Genomic DNA, 18,784 nt, shown 5'->3' with positions numbered 1-18,784 from the left:
CCCTCTTGCTTCTCTAAGCTAAAAAAAAAAAAAAAAAAAAAAAGTTCAATTAGTTGACTTATTTAGCAAATGTATACTCACCAGGGCTTGCTAAAACCAACTCCCTCCCTGAGCTTCTATGTGTTATAAGATCTGGATTGGTAATATGAAGAATGAAAAGCACAGGAAAATTGTTACTGCCTACACAGTTGCTTGTTTTATGTGTGTTTTGTTTTGTTTTGTTTTTTATGTTTTACTTATGATTTTTTTTCAATATTTTATGTACCTTTGCTGCTGTTATTTCCCTTTAATGTTTGTACTCTTTTTTTTTTTTTTACTATCACTGACTTCACTTACTTTTCCAATTCACTCATACAACCTGTTTGCATTTGATTTTCTTGTTCTTATCTCTCTTTGTATTTGATTTCATTGTTTGCACAATTCATACCAATTAAACATTCTGTTTGCACAAGCTGCCTGCCTTCCTTGTGAGAGGTTTGGGCATGGAGGATCAGGAGAACATTAAGACCTACTGAGGACCCATTGCCTGCCATACATAGCCAGTCACACTGGCAGGCAGAAGGTGGAGGGGGGAGAAATTGATGAAGGAATAAGACTAGACCAAATAGGAGCTAGTGCTGGGGGAAACAATTACAGAAAGCAGCACTCAGAAAACATCAGGTGCAAAACATTTCAGGTTCTCCATAAAACAGTGACATGGGGTTTCCTTGCAGTACAGAGCTTTCTTGCTCTCATGAGCAGCAAAACACGGAAAATGGGTCCTGCCATTTCCCCTTGAGTGTCACTATCCAATCCTTCATTTGCTGCAAAACATAGCAAATGACAAGTATTCAATTGACTAACAGAGGGTCAGCCTTGAATGTGGTACAAGTGGGTTTCTGTCTTTCCTTTCAGACCAATAAATACATATAGCAACGCCACACAGAAGTTGCTGAGGCAGTAATTGATGTCCCTTGGTAAGGTATATTGATGCTCATGAATGTTTTTTTTGGAGCAAGATCCAGGGTGCAACTAGCAACTCTGCTCTGTTATCATCCAGGGCTCCTGAGGATGCTACAGTGAGGCTTGGCTGAGTAGTCTTAGCACAGCTGGAGCTGTGAGGCACATGAACATCACACTCGGTTGTGTTTCAGGTTGTGGTAGATGGCCACCACCAACAAAATGATGTCTTTTTTGTCTGACGAAGAACTGTAATGCCCAAGAGGGAGCAAATAAAGATTACCATTTTTTCCATATCTCTAGTGTAATCTTTAATGCCCATACTCACAGTGGTCCTTGCTTAGGCACACACATCAAATCGAGACAGTGTGGAATGTGATCAAGCAATGTATTCTCACAGACTGCAAAGACCAATGACCTTCCTACTCCAAATGGCTCAGGTAAAATATGGAGCTACCAGGAGCAGTTGACAGACAAATACAAAAACCTCTATTCCTTATGGTTTAAGGGAACAGAACATTCATTCACTGATGCAAAGTGCAAAGGCCAAGATCAGAAGTGAGCCCTGTGACAATCAACACCTTTTCATGACCCTCCCAGCTTTGCAGCCTGAACTGCAGTCACCACCCATCCTTCTCTTTCCTATACAGACACAGTAGGTCAGGGTAGACGTTCATAGGATCCAAAGACAGGGTCCAACAGAATGAAATACTGCCAGTTTTGAGACCAGGTGCAGGTCCTCCTGGAAACTGTACTAAGGCACATGGAGAACAGTGAAGTTAAACTAAAAGAAAGTAGATTTAGATTAGATACAAGGAAAAATGTTTTACTTTGGGCGCTAGATGATCTTCAAGATCCGTTCCAACCCAAACCCTTCTATGATTCTATAATTTTTTCCCCTAATTTCCAGAGTTTAGTCTAAAGAAGCCTCCCAGTCCCCCACACCAGGTGCTGTATGACAGCCTCATCTCCCCAGAAGGTTTTCTGATGAGCAGTGGTCACTGATCCATCCACTGTGAATCACTGTAGACACACACATGGGCAGAGATGAGAGAATCTTGTTCCTTCTTAGTTCACATGACAGTCCTTGCTTCCAAGGGCTCATTTTACCCCCTATGTCTAGTGCAGGGCACAAAATTAAGACAGTTTTACAGCTGTTTCCAGGTGCCTAAAAGAATTTTCCACCTACCTGGAAATGTTCAGAGGAAAACTAAGCCACAGCAACTTCTCCCAACAAAGGGACAATATCGTACATTTTGGGGGAGGCAGAACAAAACTGTAATCTTATCCAGCACTTATATCAGTTGTGTCTACAGGGACACGGTGAAATAAGGTCCTGAAAATCATCCTGGCAGTTTTGTAAACAAATAAAATACAAGATCTTATCCAGTGTATAATTTTATTTGCTCAGGTGATAGATTTATTGTGTTAATATGAAACACGACTTTAAAAAATTGTGATTGCCTGTAATCTAGCCAGTCTTGATTGTATCAACATTTTGCTGTAAGGCAAAAATGTGACTCTGAAAAATATCCTGATCTTGTGCAATCTGGGACTTACATGGGAGAGATGTTATCAAGATGTATCCAAACATTAGTTACAACTCAAGGAAAAATAAAAAGAGATCTGTATGGCAACACTAAACTGTGTTTGTCTTCTTCAAGGCACGGACTCTCATCCATTTACTGCTACAGACTGCTTTGTAGGTTTAAAAAATAATACCTGGTAAGAGATTGTGCTCTCTGCTGTGATCGAAAAAAATATAACACACAATGAAGTTTCCTGCTGCCTGCCTTCCCCCTCCTTCTGGTCTATTTCAGTGTCTTTTTACGCCAAAACAATCCAATTAATATTAACTCAAAAATAAGATTACATTTCCAGCTGCCTGCAGACAGATTCCTCTATATTAAGTATTTTTGTAACTCCACAGTGACTCAGTTAATTTTGGTGCAAAGTAATTCTGTAAATTTCTTTTACAGATTAGAACAAAGCACAGAAGGGGATGCTGGTGGAGTATCTATCATTAAAAAGGTTCAGCAGTTCCTCAGGAGAATAAAAGTTTTAAAAGTGTAGCAAATCCTGGTAGATAAGTGAAGAAGGAGCTTAAAAAAATCACACAATATAAATGTGGACGAATGATCACTGTGTTTGTAAAGCAACTTTTTTAAGAGTCTGCTAATCTAGAAATTATCTGATAGATAAACATATCTAAATTTTATTTTGTGGCACTTATGATAAACACATTATTAATATCACTTAAAGGAAGAAGATATATCATCAGCTCCTTCTGAAACATCATTGACTTTTGCTAACCTGAAGAAAAGGCATCTGAGGCTATGAAGCATCAACATGGACTCCGATGGCCTTGGCGCAGTCTCATAGCTTTTTGTACGTTTTGGTAAAGTCAGTTCAAAATCAAATTCCTTCTCCTGGACACAACTGATAGTAAGAAAGACCTTCATCTGAGGTTTGTTTTCCATAGAATGGTTTGTGGGAAGGGACCTTAAAGATCATCCAGTTCCACCCCCCTGCCATGGGCAAGGACACCTCCCACCAGACCAGGTTGCTCAAAGCCCCATCCAGCCTGGCCTTGAACATTCCCAGGGATGGGGCATCCACAGCTTCTCTGGGCAGCCTGTGCCAGTGCCTCACCACCCTCTAAGTGAAGAATTTCTTCCTAATGCCTAATCTAAATGTATTTTATGTTGAACACTTACTCAGTATTATAAGACAGAACAAATATACCTACCACAAACTAAGCATGGGCCTTTATCTGATATGCACTATCAGTAGTAATCTTCAGTAGTTGATCATTGCAAGTCAATAGCCATTTAGGATTTGTTCTCCTTTTAGTTCCACATGAAATATATATTTGAGATTTCTAATTGAATGGGTTACCAGATGATCCATTTTGCAGTTATTCAGTAAAATAGTGAAAGGAAAGAGTCTGTGATTGGATTTCTACTCTTCTGCCCTTAGTCCGTACACATATCCTATTGATTCAGGTAATGCATCCATCAGGGAAATAAAAATGTTAAGCCTTATTTAATTAAACCAAATTACTTTCATGGCTTTTACATACTTCTGTTTATTTTCACCCTTCTGGGAGTCCCAGTAACTTGTGTTAAAAGCTTTGCATTTTATATGTAACCAAAAATATAAGAGCAGGAGTTAATTTTCTGAATTGCAGTGATATGTAAACTATCAGATAGCCCAAATCAAAAACATTAAGTGAATGTCCTTTGAAATAACATTTAACTTTAGAAAAGAATCAGAAAGCCAGCAAATCTCATATTACTTTATTTGAATCTTTGTTGCTGTATTCTTTTATGTATAAAGCCTTTCATACATTCAGAATGGCAGCTGACTGCAAAGCAAGTTCCAGGTCTGAAAAGTTCTCAGCTGGAGACCAGTAAGAGATAAACATGTGATGGTAATTGCCTACAAAATACAGTTGCCAGCAGTAGTGTCATTTCAGTGATCAGTGATCATAACATATGAAATCTGCAGGGTTGAAGACAGAGTTTCATATGTATTTTGGAAGACTCACGCCTGAGCCTTGTTAAAATAATTCAAATCCATAGAATTCTGATTACTTTGTGCACCTTTGAACTCCAGTTATTGCAAATCTGTTAATGATGATGTGAAATGTACTTGCTTCAATATGCATGTTTCCGTGCACCCATGTGATAACAAAATAGGAGAACATAAGTGTAAAACCACCATATCCCATGGCTATCCCCATTCTGACTTGGTCTCATTATGTCTGTGTCATACACTTGCCTGGAATTCACAGAATCACAGAATCACAGAATCATCTAGGTTGGAAGGGACCTCCAAGATCATCTAGTCCAACCTCTGTCCTGACACTAACAAGACCTCCACTAAACCATATCACTAAGGGCTACATCTAAATGTCTTTTAAAGACCTCCAGGGATGGCGACTCAACCACCTCCATGGGCAGTCCATTCCAATGCCTAACAACCCTTTCAGTAAAGAAGTTCTTCCTAACATCCAACCTAAACCTCCCCTGGTGCAACTTTAGCCCATTCCCCCTCTTCCTGTCACCAGGCACGTGGGAGAACAGACCAACCCCCACCTCTCTACAGCCTCCTTTAAGGTACCTATAGAGAGCGATAAGGTCGCCCCCGAGCCTCCTCTTCTCCAGGCTGAACAATCCCAGCTCCCTCAGCCGCTCCTTGTAAGACTTGTTCTCCAGACCCCTCACCAGCTTCGTTGCCCTTCTCTGGACTCTCTCAAGCACCTCCATGTCCTTCTTGTAGCAAGGGGCCCAAAACTGAACACAGTACTCGAGGTGCAGCCTCACCAGAGCCGAGTACAGGGGGACAATCACCTCCCTAGACCTGCTGGCCACACTGCTTCTTATACAGGCCAGGATGCTGTTGGCCTTCTTGGCCACCTGGGCACACTGCTGGCTCATATTCAGCTGCCTATCAACCAGTATTCCCAGGTCCTTCTCGGCCAGGCAGCTTTCCAACCACTCATCTCCCAGCCTGTAGCGCTGCTTGGGGTTGTTGTGCCCCAGATGCAGGACCCGGCACTTGGCCTTGTTGAACTTCATACAGTTGACCTCAGCCCATCGCTCCAGCCTATCCAGATCCTCCTGCAGAGCCTTCCTTCCCTCGAGCAGATCGACACACGCACCTAACTTGGTGTCGTCTGCAAACTTACTGAGGGTGCACTCGATCCCCTCATCCAGATCATCGATAAAGATATTAAAGAGAACTGGCCCCAGCACTGAGCCCTGGGGGACTCCACTAGTAACTGGCCTCCAACTGGATTTGGCTCCATTCACTACTACTCTTTGGGCCCGGCCATCCTACAAGCAGCTTCAGAAGGAGCTCTAAATGAATTGCAAATCTGAAGAAACCAATTTCTTCACTATATTGAGGAATTTTTATAATACTTTTTTTTAGAATATTTAGATTCTCAGCTGACTTAAACTGTCATAATTGCTATCTAAATTACACTGTTCTTTCCTCTAAAAGTATTCCAAACTATGCAACAAGAAGGAGGCTATTCTTCCCGTGGAGTTTATTTCAGTAATCTATTTTGAAACGTAATTTCCAGGGAGGTAGTGGGGGAAATCTCAAATAAGCAAACACATTATCTTAGACCAGCTCACAATCCTATCATTTCTGCTCATTTTTTTCATAGACACTCATAATGGATGCATCTGTTACTCAGGAGGATAGTAATTATGCTAAAGCACTGATTTGTTTTCATTGAGAATGTTTGTGTAAATAACTAGATGAGTACAGAGTGAAAAATAAAACAGGAGGCGTTACATGGCAATTTCCTCAGCATCCTGAGACCATAGTAGGCTCTGTCAGATTACAATGGGCTTTCTTCTTTGCAAATTGGTTATCACACAGAACTTTTCAACCAAATAAATTATTTTCCAAGCTATTTGCTACCTGATATAATACAGAAAAACAAGCTGGGTGTCTGGACTTAAAAACACAGATTAATTCATCCTGTTAAGTCTTTCTTTCCCGTATGCAATATATATACAATTACAAATATATTGCTCACAGATATTTCCATGTTTCACTAGCTCAGCTAAGTGAAGAAAAAATAATGATAGGGGCTTTAACAACTGAAGTATATTCTAACAAAATTTCCCCCATTAATGTTGCAAGAACAAGAAACATCTCCCCACAGATGTTAAGAAAAAGCAATAACTCTGCCCCTGTTGGAGGAAAACTTATGTGCTTCCTAGAATGATTAATGTTACTTGTGAGTGAGAGAGCTTTTTCTTTTTGCCAGATACCTGTCTTAACTGTTGGCACTCGTGTCAAAGGACTGTGAGCGAGCAGGACAGGACAAGACAGCCAGGCCAAACACGGGACAGGGTGACAGAAAATGTAAAGGGGTTCAGTACATCATGGCTGGGAGCATGCCAGCACCATAGCTAGCCTGAGCAAATCGTAGTCCCGATTAGGCATAGTGCAGTAATGGAAAACCATCAGATTCATTCAGTATTCAAGGTGGGCAGCTGTATAACAATTTGTTTCACAACAAAAAGTTGACAGAACAAATCCAAAACAACTCTGTGTGCATGTTTACATGGGAAGCTATTGGCATCAGCAGTGCATTTGAAGGTGTGCTTCAAGTCCCTTATGCTTTTTGTAACATTTTCAAATTCATTGCTGTCTTCAAGATGACAGGAAATTCAGGTCTGCCTTCCTCCTGGGAGATCTTTATTCACAGACAAGTCAAAAACCCTTGACAAAAGGCAACCAAGGGAACTTGCTGACCTTTTAGCTGCCTGTCTAACATCAGTGCAAGTATTGCTTCCTGATAAAATGAGAAATTCAATTTAAGGGGAAACGTAGCAGGTATTTGAGTAGGCTCTCATTTTATTTTACTTCTCGGGCTGTCTCTCAAACAGAAAACAAATGTAAATAAACAGGACTCCGTCCTTCATTCCCTGGTGCACTTACCAGAGCTCACAATGCACACAAAGGTAACATCATTCTCGCATCATTGTCCTCCCCTCTGTCTGCTGATTTTTATCTCCCCAAAATAAAACTGTCATTTATAAATCCTACCCTCATATTATACCACCATTTTTTTTGTCCTTAATTTTAGGAGGAGATGTCCCAGTTATATCAAAAACTCATCCTTTTTTTTTTTTTTTTTTTGAAATTAGCTGAGTGCTTAACTTCCATAGCTTGGTTACTATGGTAACTTCCATAGCTTGGAGGAGAGGCATAATGGGAACATGCACTAAGGTTGCTGGGGGGCAAAGGTAGTCTAGATTTGTGTTTCAACATATCCAACACCTTTTCAATACGAACCCCTTTACATCTACGTAATTTGCCCCTCATGAACTACTTGCCCCAAATATGACCAGCATGGAAGCCTTGAGATGGTGACTTGGAGAGACTTGGTTGAGGGATGAATCAGGGATTGGAGCATCTCTCCTATGGGGAGAGGTTGAGAAAGCTGGGGCTGTTCAGCCTGGAGAAGAGAAGGCTCAGAGGGAGGTCTTATTCAGTATGAATACCTAAAGGAAGGGTGCAAAGAGGAAGGAAACAGACTCTTGTCAATGGTGCCCAGTGCAAGCACAAGAGGCAGTCGGAACAAACTGAAACACAGGAGGTTCCCTCTGAACATCAGGAAGCCATTCTGTGCTGTGTGGGTGCCTGAGCATTGGCACAGGTTGCCCAGAGAGGCTGTGGAGTCTACCACCTTGGAGATCTCCAAAAGCTACCTGGACGTGGTCCTGGGCACCCTGCTCGGGGTGGCCCTGCTGGAGCAGGGGTTGGATCAGGTGCCTCCAGAGCTCTCTGCCAGCCTCACCCCTTCTGTGTTTGTGTGATGCATACAGGATAGTCAAAGCCAATAGATATACTGGGTTCTTCAAAGGAGAAGAGTGTCATTTTATGCTTGGGAAGAAAATTAAAAGAGCATGTGTCTCCAAGTTTGAGAAAGAGGATGACATTAATGAGGCTTGCATTAATACATTATCATTTGCAAATATCTCTCTTTGTACTCTGTCAGATTTTTTTTTTCCTTTAGTTTACTAACAAGTACAAATATTTCATATGTTGTTACTTTATTTGCTTTGGGGTTTACATAAGGATGTATTGTTTCATTTGTATATAGGAGACAAACAGTAGGATATTTGCAAATAGAAATTCTCCAATGCTTGTAGAAACCAATACACGAGTCTAACAGTAAGTCATGGTCCGTTATGAAAAGTAACCCCTAAATGTAGAAAACTGTAAGTACAATATTTGATATCACAGCTTTATTTATCTGACTTGATTTGTATGCATTACATATATTTGGCCTCATTAGCTAAAATTTGCTAAGCTGGTCAGAACAACTGTATCCAGAAGCTATGTCTTCAGAGTTTGTTCCCTTCCTAAAGTTACAATGGAAAAAATACCTGTTGTGAAGAGTCACATAAAAAAAGGCAAAGTCTGTGCTTGGACTTATAAAGCAATTCACATTGTATTGTCTTTTAATTATTTGTTCTTTACCATTATCACCTGTGTTGCAATTGGTGCTTTTAGGAATAGTAGCTCTCTAGCTCTACCAAGTAACGTACTACAGCTGACCCCTGGAGTTCCTTGTGGTTTCAGTTTACTGCAAGTAGCTAAAATATACTTGCTAACTCACTGCCTCCCTCCAAGCAATCTGCAAAATTTACATCTAGTGAATGGAACAAAACAGATTCCTATTTCCTGCATTAGATGTGCAGGAATAAATATAAGCCTTATGGCAATCTGCTTTCTTAACAAGCCTTGCCATTTACATAGCACTGTATTCAAGCACGTGGGACATCCTCCAGCACTGAAGCATGACTCCCTGTCACAGTAACCTACTAAAATTGCCTGGCACCATGTAGGCCTGCCAGCCAGCACCCTGCAAAGCATGTGGAGCATTCCTGGGACTGCTCCTAACAGGCAGCTCATGTGCAGCCAGATGGTTTTGGGCTTAAAGAGATTTTATCTGAACAGCTGTGGACTGTTCTATGCAACTTGGTCTTAGCTGACTCCTTTTAAATAATAACATGGATTCAGCCTATTATCAGGGCTCGTACATGACTGCTGGTAAGCTGTGGAGAGGGTGGAGCTAGTAGAACTTGTGCCTAAGCACAGCAGGTTTTGCAGCAGTCTCCTTTTCACCATGTCCTTCTTCTGCTATCTTTACATTGAAGAATTTCACTGCAATTGAACAAAAAGCACAATCCAGACATATTTTTCTTCAGGTAAGTAATATTTTTATCTGCTGTAAAGATGCATGTGGAAACAGAGGTGACCAGCACTCTGATGTCAAAGTCTATGAAATAGCTGAAGTCTCTCGTCTTCCTCACTTGTGTTGTCCCCTCAGCAAAGCTGCAGTTACAGTGAACGTGGATGCGCGAGTCCCAGAAAGGCTCCCCATGTGATACCAGCAGCAAAATTAAAACTATTAGGAGTGATTTTGCCTTCATTCATATCCATGGTAACAAACTTTACCATGCATACACTGTATGTGAAGGTCTGCAATACTGATTTCTCTTCCTTTTGATTGAGCTGTGAAGTTGTTTTCTCACTGGTATTTTTGCTATGTATTACCGCCCTTCCTGCTTGAGCAGTGGGGTAGAAAAAAGCTTATTGAAGGTACTTCATGGGAGGCCAGAAAAAGACAAGGAATTTTGAAGAAAAAAAAATGGAAATGTAGAACCATGTTATTTCTCCTGAGCTTTCAAAAGATCCAGGTAAATGCTGCAGAGATAGCACAGAAATAAGATTTCAGATTGACACCACAGAGCTCTGTAGTATCCCTCCTAATTATTACATATTACTCCATAGGACCAACGTTTTTCAGAATGTCATTATCAGGAACCTTGGATTAGTGATGGCTATGACAACTAGAATTTGATGATTGAAATGCTGTCTGCATGCTCCATCAAAATATCAAAAGGTTTCTCACTGGAAAAGAAAACACACTTCCCTGTGTAATACCACATGTCCTGCATTGCTTCAGTGATGGTGTATTCAGGATACTGAATATATACAAAGGACATACAATAATCAGATCATACCAGCTGCTTCATATTCAGTCCACATTTCCTGCCAGAAGTGGCAACCACCCTTTGAGAGTAGCCTTAGCTTCCAAGTGGAAAAAGAAAAGGCAAAAGAAACTGTCATAACTGAGCCAGCTGCCTTTCTAGGCAAGTTGCCTCTTCAGATTTATATTTGCTAAACCAGTCCACTTCGTGCACTGCAGCAAGGTGGTCTCCACACACACCCATGTTCTGGTAGTGCCAGTTGGTGCACATAACCTTCAGTGCAGTAGTGCGTATGGAGAACAGAGACTTTAATTGGTGAAACTGGGGAACAGTTTATCAAACGTCAACACCTGCTAGACCTGCTGCCATGAGTTGTCACTGTTCCTAGAAGTCATATTTTTGAAACATTCAGAGAAATTGGTTTTTCCAAATGTCAAGCCGGAAACAGAAATGCAGAGGTAAGGAGGTTTTCTGATAGCTCATTAAGATTTTTACACTTCTGCTCTCTGTTCTGAATAAAATTTTGATGCCACAGGAAACCCCAATAGTTCAAGCTACATGAACCACATATGAACACTTGAACTAAAATACAGAGCTTCTGACATCTGTCTACCTATCATTTGTCTAATGAGTATAGTCTTCCTTGAAGAGGAAGGCCACGGCTAGCAGCACAGAATCCCACAACAAATTTTGGAAAAGTTAAGATGATCACTTCCTTGATGCTTATTAGTGTTTCATTTTGGCTAAAAAAAAAAAAAAAAGGATCACATTTATAAAGTCATCATTCTTTTTATTTGAACTCAACTATTTTGCACTATCATGTGGTTGCAATACATTAGGGCTTCATTAAGATTTAAGTAGTGTTAATTTAAAAAAAAATAAAAGCTACATGCAGTACTATAATTTCTTCATCGTTATTACTAATAGATAATAATAATGCGGAAGTGGATGTCACATTGTGATGGATTCATATGTGAAGATTGCTCTTTCAAATATTCATCACAAATATTTTAGCTAAGCAGCATAAATTCCCCCATAATGTTAACTTCAGCTGCCTGTGATTATACTCTTTATGGTGGCTCCCTTGAAAAATCTGAAAGAAATCCTTCCACAAGGGTGAGCTGAAGGACTCTTCTCAAAGCTGTAGTGATTGCTGTTGCTACAGCGTTTCTGAGTTACTAATCACTGGCAAAGGAGCCATTCAGTGGCTATTGAAAAGAGATTATTTCATCCTCTCTGAAGGTGCAACAGGGCACAGCAGTGCTGTGGCTCTGTGGAAAGAAAATGTTGCTCTACATAAATATTAATATTAATAATAATAATACAGATATTTCCATAAGGAGTAAAGGCATACCATCCTGCATAGCAAAGTCTCCTTGATGTTTTCCTTTCAGACATGAAAAGGAAGGTAGTCAATCACACTTTGTCTTACCCCTGCCATGTCCCATTATGCGTAAGTACCAACTTTTAAGATAGGGTAACAGTCTTGTTGCATAATCTAGATTATATTAAAAGCTAACTTGTTTTCTAAACCTGGCTGCAGCATTCACAGCCTGGAAGAGCTCAGAGGCACTATGTAAAATGCAGCCTCAGAAGAGAACACGGAACAGTCCCTTGGTGGAGTTAACCGCTAGGGATGGAAGACTTGGATGCATAAGCTGGAGCAAGGAGGGTGTAGGAAGGACTGAGAAAAAAGGGCAGATGTAGTGATCACACAGCACAGTCCATATTGGCATGTCTGAGTTGCACTGGTCACAGTCCCTGATGGCATTTACCTACTTGCAGCTTTGTTACTGGACCCAGCAGACACCGGCTATTACACATTTTAAAACGAGGTTCCTTTTGGGCTGCTCTTTCACCTTTCTTAATCACAGGCTCCCCAAGGCCACATTGGTCCCAGCTGACTGCCAGGCACCCAACAATGCTAACTTCTCCAAAGCCATTTTTTCTTTTTGTGACAGCACTTTCACATGTCCTGGGGCACTGCAAAGCCACTGAGCAGCTGGGGCGTGTAACACTGGGAGGAGGTTTTTGAAGTAACCCTGCAACAAGGTGAGCTCAGTGGGGCTGAAGTGAGTCACCAGGTCCACCACAGGTGACATCTTTCTCCAGGAGGTGACCTCTATACAGTAGGAAACATCCAAACATGGCAGTATGTGTCATAAAAGAGAGGCATCTTAGGTGAAGTTACCTATTTGTTATGGTTTATGAGAGGAAGTTCCTTCCGTGTCTTGCCACAAGCACCAGATGGTGAATAAGAGGTAAGGAGAGCTGGAATAGTTGTCCCCTTAGAACAAAGAGCATTGTTCTGTGGCATAAAAAGAGAATGGATGTAAAGAGATGCACATCCCAGACCGCCGTCCCACACAGCTCCCCTGCCACAGCACTGGTGCCAAGGAGCAGGACCAGGCACAGTGCTGGTTTCAGGGAGAAAAAAGGTAAATTTCTGCAGAGCTAAAGCCAGCAGGAGCAACTCATCAAAGAGCTGTCCTGCTGTAAAGGACCTGTTGGGCTGGCGACAGGCTGAAATAAAAGTCCACCCAGCAAATGTCTGGCTCCCTAAGTGCACTCTATATTCTGTTCGGACCAAGGCTGAGGATGCTGTGGTTTGATGGAAGGGAAGCAAAGCAGGTGTCTGAGCCTTCAATTCTTCACCTAGCCCTCCCTTCCTCTGCAACGTGCAGAAAGGATGATGGAATACCCTGGAGACGATTTACAGTTCACTGAGCTATGCAACCTACAGGATTCAAACTGAATTTAGAGATAAATCAGGGGTAATCCAGTGGGTTTTCCACAGTTTATCCCTGCAAAGCTTGTCATTCCCTCGGTATATTATTGCTCTTGAGCCTGTTTCTGACAAGAGATGTTGGTAAAGTGGGCAGATCTATTAAGGTTGAATCATATTTGATAGAATTTACTAGTTCATATTTTATGTGCTAGCAATCCATCTAGAAATAATATTTTGTCCTAATTTTGCCAGATATTTTGAAGATCTCTGCGCCTGGCATAAGGAAAGTGCACTCTCTGTGTTCCTGCTTGAAATCCTTGTCCTTGCAGTTCCCCCAGCAGAGCTACAGGTTCTCAGGAGACCATGGAAGAGACCCAGACTGCTGCATGCTATTGATCACAGGTGAACAGGCTCTGGTAACAAATCCTAGAGATAGCTCGCCACTTTTTTTTTCTGAAGACCTTTTCAAACCTTTATCCAATCACTGGGTGGAAAGCAGTAAATTACAGCAGCAAGTTCAGGCTTTGGAATTGCTTAGCAGGCAGGGTGCAGCAGGAGAATGTACAGGAGTTTGAATTATTGTATGCTGAAACCTTCCACATTTACATTTGAGTCATAAGTTACAGAAGTGAGCATAAATAAGAATTAAATATCTGCAAAGTCTTTTTTCTTCTGTCCTTTGATTACAGCACTATTTTATTTATGACTCCCAAAAGAAAGCCAAACTTCTATTATGTGACATTTCTTCTGTAAATTGTTAAAGAATCACAAAAATGAAATATTTCACAGCGGGTTTTTCCTCTATTGCTACCTGCCTGTGGTATTGGCTTGGTCCCTGTCCAGACCCTTACTTTAGTAGATGATCTTTTTTTGCTAGTAGAGAAGCATCTTATTATAGTTTGCCTTTTCTATAATTTTCTCTTAAGCCAGGTGATTTAGATGCACAAGGTATTTGATGTTTCTGCCACTTTCTAGGCTGCTGTAGTATTTTCACTGCTAGTTCCTGAAAAAGGAAGGAAAGGAAGGAAAGGAAGGAAGGAAAGGAAGGAAAGGAAGGAAGGAAGGGAGGGAGGGAGGGAGGGAGGGAGGGAGGAAGGAAATTTCTGGATGACCAGATGACAAGTTGTGCACCGAACAATGTTAGAGTTGATAAAGGTGTTCATTTGGGTGGTCAAATCAGTATCTTCTTGTACCCCGCAGTGCATCCCTGGGCCACAGCTCTGGAACATCCCTGCATTGACAGAAATGCTCCTCTGAGTTTCATCCTTGGTTTATTTCTTGCCATGTCAAATTTATTTTTCATTGTATCAACACCATCCTTAAATAGTTCTTCTCCCTCACAGGTATTCATACCTAGTTGTATTTATGGAATAGCTTTTTCTATCCTCAGCTTTCATTTTGCTAGACTAAATAGCCCTAAAAATATAAGAAATAGTGCCATGAAGGGCATAAATCTGAAAGTAACATTTCTGTAACTTTATAGTCTACTGCCTCCTGCAGCCTTTATTTGTATTTATTTCATTCTTCCCCAAGCAGAATACCCCCTTAAGTATTGCAGACATGATTACTAGTCCAGTCCATTTCTATTTCTGTCATATTTGGTTTCACGCTTTGCATTGGTAATGGCCATTCTTCCAGCACGCTGTCTGAGCTTCTTGCATTAGTATAAAAACATTTTGGTTATTTCTCTCTGGTCACACTCTAATTCTTCAATGAATTATATTCAGCCTTTTCACTGTTGCTTTTACCTGCAAGACTTCTGCTGTTATCCATATTAGTCTTCATTTTTCTCATCGTCTTTCTTTCTCTTCTCCCTTTTCATCTACTGTTTTACCCTTTCACATCTGGGGTTTCTATAGGAAATGTAGATTTGGAGGATACACGGACTTCGTGACTATGCTCCCTTCGTTTAGAATTCTTATCACTCGTGGCAACCTCCATTCCCAAAAGCTCATGCCCATGGCCCCAGGCGGGGTCCATCTGCCAAATAGGGCTGCTTCTCCCACGCAGGTGACCTTCCTCATCCTATTGCCCTTTCACTGCTCCCTCTCTAGGACAAGATGCCATTTTTAAGCATCTTCCCTTTTCATCCCTGATCTCTTTATAGGGGATCTCATGCTGCCATTTGTCTTGGAGGGAAAGCTTACCATAGGTCCCATCAGGACTATTCCCTTACCTTACACATGCAGCCACATCCCATCCTTGTTCCTGGTGGTCAGTGACTCCTTCCTGGGGCTGCTCTGGCACCAGCAGGACCCACTCCTGATGAAGGACTCCTAAAACCACAGGTTCATTGCTACCCAACAGTGCCAGTGCTCCCTATTGCCACAGCATTAAGCCCTGGGCCATTGGTGATCTTTGTGTCCAGCATTTCCCAGGACTAGCAAAGGGCTCTTCCCTCTCCTCTGCTCTTTTCCGAGAGCAGGAGCCGAGGAGTGCAGGTACCAAAGGGTGACCCAGTGCTGGGTGTGATTCCCACCGCACAGCTGTTCCTGCACAGCGCTGCCGATGTGAGCTGGGTGCTCGGCTCAAACCCACACAGCAACGTCTCAACAGGGAGAGCGTGACTGTACCTCATATCTGCACCACACAGATGGTGCACACCTGAGTGTTATTTTCCAAGAACTGCTAACAAAAGGTCCCTGCTTAAGACACTACTCACTCCTCTGACACCAAGAAGTCTGTTGAGTATAAGTAGAAGCATCTGACTCTTCATAATTCCTTTGGGGTTGTTCAATTGTGTCTGATAATGAGCTTTACTCATTTTATATACACACACACACACACACACACATATATGTATATATATCTTTTACAATCATTTTTGTTTAATTTATTTACAAGTTTGGTGTTTCATTATTCTTTCGAGAAGGGACTTGTCCAATGAATGAAGGAAAACCATGCTTAGGCAATGTTCCCAAAACCCAAACAAACAAAAAAAACCATTCTGTTCAATTGTGAAAATAAAATAAAAAATAAAAGGAAAGCAAGGGAAGGGAAGGGAAGGGAAGGGAAGGGAAGGGAAGGGAAGGGAAGGGAAGGGAAGGGAAGGGAAGGGAAGGGAAGGGAAGGGAAGGGAAGGGAAGGGAAGGGAAGGGAAGGGAAGGGAAGGGAAGGGAAGGGAAGGGAAGGGAAGGGAAGAAGGGAAGGACTTTTGTAAAACCTCTGTTTCAGCATTTCCTATTTTCTACTTGCTTCTTATATAATTTCTTTCTGACCTGTGTTGTAACCAAAGTCTGATCCTGCAAACTGTTAACACTTGGAATTAAGTTTATTTTTGCACAGGCTTATTTTGAAGATCTGGCCAGGTCGTAATGGTCAGAAGGCAAACTGCTGTTTGATCATTTAGCTCATTCCTATCTGTTTTGTGGCAAATCATGGCAAATTATGTTATGTAAGAAACCATTGCTTAATAACAGACACACATTCAGACACATGTTTTGTTAAGCACTGCTGTCTTCAGCATACAGCATTAACAGGAGATGACAGAGATGATAACTTGCCCTCTGACACCTTATATTCTCATTCTCAGTCCATTATCCTAAATGCTGGAAGGGTCTGGACTGAGACCTCCTTGCCATCTGGCTGTCTTTCAATGTTTGTTCCTGTAACACCTATCTCTATGCTATTTATGGACTGAAGGGCACATATGGAGCAGGCTCACCACCCCATAAGCCATTCTTGTATCTGTGTCAGCATGTGGAAATAGCAGAGTCTGACCACAGGCTGTGTACACACACCGCCAGCTAATCCTAGCAACGCTTATAATATGTATTTTGAAAGAAAGGTGATGTCCAAAGAGATCTCTCCAATCTGTTGTTGTTCACTGTTGTTCCCACATGCAGAAAACAACCCGCAGCAGAAATGATGCACCCCAGCAGCCCAAACAATAAAGACAAAAAAATCCTAGCATACAGAGTTTGAGTTAAGCTGCACACAATGGAGTCATTTCTGCTTTTTTCCATTAAGAATATGTTATCAGTAAACTCACAAATAAAACTATATCACATTGTCATCAGCCTTTTCTTAATGTACTTTGAAAATATTCATCATCTAAATCTGTTTCACTCTCAAACCCAGCTCTGGAAGTGAATCAAAAAGATTAAACACGGCTCTCCTAGCTCAGGCTTTATCACACCAGACAGCGAAGTTCCCTCTTCTTCCTGCCTCTCGCTTTTAAATGTTTTTGTAAATGAATTTATTGTTCTTATTTCTCATTAGCACTGCCAATTCGGGGAAACACATTGCTGCTATGAAGATGGAGGCTGTTCACATGTTCCTTTCTGGGACTGGTGTAACGGGTTTCTGTAAGGATCATATCAAAAAAAGATAGCAGAGAGTGTCAAGATTCCTCTTTCCTTGGCCAAGAAGTTTCCCCAAGATTTCTACAGTGTGCAAATTGAAAAAAAAAATTAATTTTAAAAAAAGAAAAAATGCTGTAATTCAGCTGTGTCATCATACAAAGGTTGTCATCTCAGAGTGGGTATCCTGTGTCTGTGGTTTCTGTGCTTCCATCTTAAATCAGCCTCATCCTATACCATGCAAATTCCAGCAGCCCTCTGAGTGTCACCAATCTGCACATACTCTACATTTGCCTTCTTAATTGCATTAAATTTCTCAGGAGAAATATTGGCCCACATATTGTCTACCCAAAATATTTTTTGTCTGTAAAGCATATAGCTTTAATCTTGGAATCGAATAATTTTTAAATCATCACTTGTACTATATTAGTATTATGCTGCTTTCATACATATTCTGTCTTCTCCTCAGAAAAATAATTTTGTTTTTATTCTATAGTGATTTTTATTATTCTTTATGTCCATATTTTGGGGGATTGAATCAGGTAAATCACTCAGTATTACTGCATAATGTTGTCCTCTGACAGAATCATTGTGTGCTCTCTTGCTTGAAAAGTAAGTTGATAATTAAAAGCTGCACTTTTCCCTTAGCTCACAGTGTGCTTTTTTGCTTATTTTTAAAAAATTAAATTCACTCAACAGCACTCAGAAATTAAACTCTGATTCTCAAATGTAACAAAGTTGTAGCTTGGAGTATTGATTTGCTAACTGAACTTTTGTGGCATTATTAGAAAAGTGGGTCATCAAATGAAACAAGGAGATAGAAATTCTGTTTTCCAAAGGACTGTTATGAGCAAGGATTTTGGAAGATTAACTGAGGGGCATGGATTCTTTGGGGAAAACACAGGAATTCTCAAAGAAATAAAAGAAGCAAATATTCCTGATTTCTAGTGAAATGTCAGATTCCTTAAGCAATCACCAGACTCAATTAGGTGATAAGGTAAATTGTTATTTGGCTCCCTGCACATGTTTGAGATCAGACACTCGACTTCTTCCCAAAACACTGGCTGCTGTTTTGGCTCTCCTTCCCTCTTCATTGTTCCTGGAAATCAAACTGGATGTTTTGACAAAAAAATCTTTTCCCTGCTTTCACACAATCTAAAAGCTGTCCCTGTAAGGATTTAAACTGTATTCAGGTAGCTGCTGACTTGAGAAGAGGATTATGTAGTTGAGCCTGAAACCTGAAAGGCATGGTGTCTTTGTAGGTTTTTCTCCCTCTTTGGGCA

The 18,784-nt window shown here is 41.0% G+C and overlaps 2 long non-coding RNA genes across 2 annotated transcripts; one reads left to right on the top strand and one right to left on the bottom strand.

Moving 5' to 3' along the window:
- The first annotated feature begins 9,002 nt into the window (after positions 1 to 9,002).
- LOC308185457 lies at positions 9,003 to 17,840 on the top strand. The gene is made up of 4 exons (XR_013943395.1): positions 9,003 to 9,686; positions 10,273 to 10,930; positions 13,453 to 13,602; positions 17,422 to 17,840. It is a non-coding gene; the product is annotated as an uncharacterized lncRNA (long non-coding RNA).
- Positions 13,450 to 15,136, bottom strand: LOC308185459. Its single transcript, XR_013943397.1, has 2 exons — positions 14,949 to 15,136; positions 13,450 to 14,431 (listed from the first exon to the last, which is right to left on the bottom strand). It is a non-coding gene; the product is annotated as an uncharacterized lncRNA (long non-coding RNA).
- Positions 17,841 to 18,784: the final 944 nt, after the last annotated feature.

Source organism: Anser brachyrhynchus, assembly GCF_964034855.1.
Source record: "Anser brachyrhynchus genome assembly, chromosome: Z".
Lineage (NCBI taxonomy): Eukaryota > Metazoa > Chordata > Aves > Anseriformes > Anatidae > Anser > Anser brachyrhynchus.
Note: the sequence above shows the minus strand (reverse complement) of the source record. Positions and strands in the feature narration are given on the sequence as shown.